Source organism: Ananas comosus, unplaced genomic scaffold (assembly GCF_001540865.1).
Source record: "Ananas comosus cultivar F153 unplaced genomic scaffold, ASM154086v1, whole genome shotgun sequence".
Taxonomy (NCBI): Eukaryota; Viridiplantae; Streptophyta; class Magnoliopsida; order Poales; family Bromeliaceae; genus Ananas; species Ananas comosus.
Window position 1 is genome coordinate 21,486 of NW_017893322.1, and position 3,878 is coordinate 25,363.

The following is a 3,878-nucleotide window of genomic DNA, read 5'->3' on the forward strand; positions in this document are numbered from 1 at the left end:
TATTTCCCCGAGAGTGACAAAAGGAAAATCAAGGAGGATTTTCGAAAACTAAGGCAAGGAAGCCGAACGGTNATTAAGAGATTTTGAGTGGTGAGTTATTGGGGTTAACAAGGTTAACCGGTAAGATTGGGTAAGAGCCGTAGCTTCTTTGAGATTTGAGCATGCATGCATTTTCTATTATTGCATCGAGTATATGTATCCACTGACATTCTTTTGCAGGCATGGTATTAGATGTATTAGTATTGGTTACTTCTCTTTTCCTTTGTAATACTTATGCCTGGATGGAGTCGGCGAGGTCGGATGCCGAGCCCACTGGGAACTTTGTTTAGTTCTCACACCACTAACCCTACAGGTCCTAGTACGAGCGGGGCGGCGGAGGACCGAGGCAAGGGTTTGGCGCCGTAGGTAGCGGCCACCGGGACTTTATACATTTTGTAGTCATTCCCTTTTGTTATACATGTATCAACTTTATTCTGTTGATTTAGGAATGTAAAGTGTAAAGAATCTTGTATTTGGAGGATGGCTAAATGTAAAAAGATATGATGCAAGAATGTAATAGATTTACTTGAATTTGGTTTAAATGCTAATCAAATATCATGTATGTTGCTTAATTAGTTTAGAGATTTCGCTTTCGTTGTTGCTTGCCCTCGTGCAAGCCTTGTATTATCTATGCAATTCTCTTGTCGATTGCCTAATTATACATGTTGTTAGAGCCTTGGGCAGACAGGAAAGGCTCTGTCCGTTCGGCGTCTGTTGGCGTGACCCAAACCCGACCAAATTGGCGGGGATTGGGGCGTGACAGATATAATAGTATCAGAGCCAAAGTGGAAAGCAAAAGTCTAGGTATGACCTAGGAACCCTAGGAAATTGGAGACCTTAGGAGTTTAGGAAATGTTTAACGAGGACTTGGTTTATGCGAAAGCGAATAATTGGGTCAGGGGTAACACTTCTCTAGAAGGAAGTAGAGATGGACTAGGAGGCTTAATTGTTGTCTACTTGAGGGACCGTGTGGGGCGGCCGACCACATAACACCGAAAGTGGAAATAATTAGGCTTGTGCTTTCACTTAATTGGGTAGCTACTTGGAACGTGTAGGAGTCACGTGTGACGAGTGCTAATGTGTGTGCGTTGCGCTGCAGGACGCGATGGCACCACCAAGGAGAGTTACGAGGTTCTCACCGGCGGAGTCTCGGGAGGAGCCCGGGCAGTCGGGGTCGGACGAAGTACGCGAGTTGCGAGCCCAGGTAGCGGCTTTGGCCGGGGCTATGCGACAACAAGGGGAGCAGATTGGACAGCTCCACGAGATGATGGCGCAACAGGCGGCGGCAGCATCTGTACAGAGGGACCCACCCCCACCGGCTGCCCCTGTAGCACCACCTCCGGCGATGGCGGCAACGCCAGTGACGGCTCTTCCTCCGGCGGCATCGGGTTCATTGGTTCCTATTTTCGATGTGCTTGAGACCGAGCAGGAGCGTACGTTGGCGGCGTTGACGGCATTCAAGCGGTTCAACCCTCCGACCTTCAATGGCGATGTGAAGGATCCGTGGGTGACGGAGAATTGGTTGGCCGCGATGGAGGCGTTGTTCGAGGATATCTATACCCTCGAGAAGGATAAGGTTCACCTGGCGGCTCACTGTTTGGAGGGGTCGGCTCGGTTGTGGTGGAATCAAACGAAGAAGAATCGCTCGCTTGGGCACACTCTTCTCACTTGGGAGGCGTTTCGGGAGATGCTGCTTATGGAGTATTTTCCCGAGAGTGACAAAAGGAAGATCAAGGAGGACTTTCGAAAACTAAGGCAAGGAAGCCGAACGGTGCGGGAGTACGAAAGGGAGTTCACGCACCTGATTAACTGCGTGCCGGACTTGGTTCATGGCGATAGGGACCGAGCGGAGGTGTTTGAGCGCGGGTTGCGACCCGAGATTTTCAAGGTCATTCATGCATTCCGCTTGAAGACCTATGAGGAGGTTCTTGACCGCGCGCTTTGGGTGGAGCGCGGAAATACCATTGCGCGGGACGAACGCGAGGCATTTGAGAAGGATAAGGAAAGGGATAAGACTAAGAAGCGACCTGCTGGTGGATCGGCGGGTCAGTCGAGTTCTAAGCGACCCCCGCGACCTCAGCGATCGCAGTGGCTGGGAGGTAGGAGTCAGACACAGGGCCAGATTACCTACCCGTGCGTGATATGCGGCGGAGAGCATAGAGCCACCAATTGCCCGCAGCGGGAGGGGCGGTGTTACCGATGTGGCCAACCGGGACACATGAGTCGAGAGTGCCCGGGCGGCGCATCCCCAGCTCCGTCATCAGCTTCAGTTCAGTACACTCAGCGACAGCTGGCGGGACTGCCACCCGCGACATCTGCTGGACGATCGTCGGCACCTCGTCAGCCGGAGGCCTCTCGAGCACCTAGTGGGCGGGTATTTGCCACTCAGGTGGAGGAGCCACCAATCATTGTTCCCGACGACGTCGTGGCAGGTATTATTCTGATTAAAGGCACTAGGGCTAGAGCCATATTTGACACGAGTGCATCTCATTCATTCATATTAGCATCATTTGCGCAAGCTCATAATATTGAGATCACTCATAATGAGGAGTATTGGTCGGTGAACACTCCCGGACACTCGATCGACGTTTACAATGAGTGCTTGGACTGCCCAGTGCAAATAGGCGATTGGATTATGCCGATCGACCTTCTAATGTTGAAAGAAATGTGGGGATTCGAGGTAATCTTGGGGATCGATTGGCTCTCCAAGTATTACGCGGTTATAGATTGTGAGAGAAGGGTGATCACGTTCCGTGAACTCAACCAAGAGGAGTTTGTCTATCGGGCGTGCAAGGGCAAACGCTTTGCAGCCACTATATCGACGGTGAGGGCGAAAGGAATGATCAAGAGCGGTTGTAAGGCCTACTTGGCGACCATCGTAGACCCTCGAAAGGAATACCCGAAACTGGAGAGTACTCGAGTTGTGCGGGAGTATCCGGATGTATTCCTAAAGGAGTTACCGGGATTGCCCCCAGATCGGGAAGTCGAGTTCGTCATTGACTTGATTCCCGGGGCGGCGCCGATTTCGAAGGCTCTGTATAGAATGGCACCGGTGGAGCTAAAAGAGTTGAAAGCTCAATTACAAGACCTGCTCGATAAGGGCTTCGTGCGGCCGAGCGTGTCCCCGTGGGGAGCTCCCGTGCTATTTGTAAAGAAGAAGGACGGGACACTCCGGCTCTGCGTTGATTACCGCGAGTTGAATAGAGTAACGATCAAGAACAAATACCCGTTGCCAAGAATTGATGACCTGTTCGACCAATTGCAGGGGTCAAGGGTATATTCAAAGATTGATCTGCAGTCGGGGTATCATCAATTGAAGATACGTCCCAAAGATGTGCACAAGACGGCATACCGTACGCGGTATGGCCATTATGAGTTTACGGTCATGCCATTCGAGCTCACTAATGCACCGGCGGCATTTATGGACTTAATGAATCGGATCTTCCGTCCGCTATTGGACCGGTGCGTCGTGGTTTTCATTGACGACATATTGGTATATTCTCGGACCGAGGAAGAACACGAGGAGCATCTAAGACTCGTGTTGGAGATACTCCGGAAGGAAAAGCTTTACGCAAAACTAAAGAAATGCGAGTTTTGGCTTTCGGAGGTCACCTTTTTGGGCCACGTTGTATCCGGAGATGGCATCTCGGTGGACCCAAAGAAAGTTGAGGCGATTAAAGATTGGCCTCGCCCGACGAGTGTAGGAGAAATTCGTAGCTTCCTCAGACTTGCGGGCTATTACTAGCGGTTCGTGGAAGGGTTTGCTAAGATAACAACTCCACTAACGCGCCTTACGCACAAAGGAGTGAAGTTTGTGTGGAGCCCCGAGTGTGAGCGGA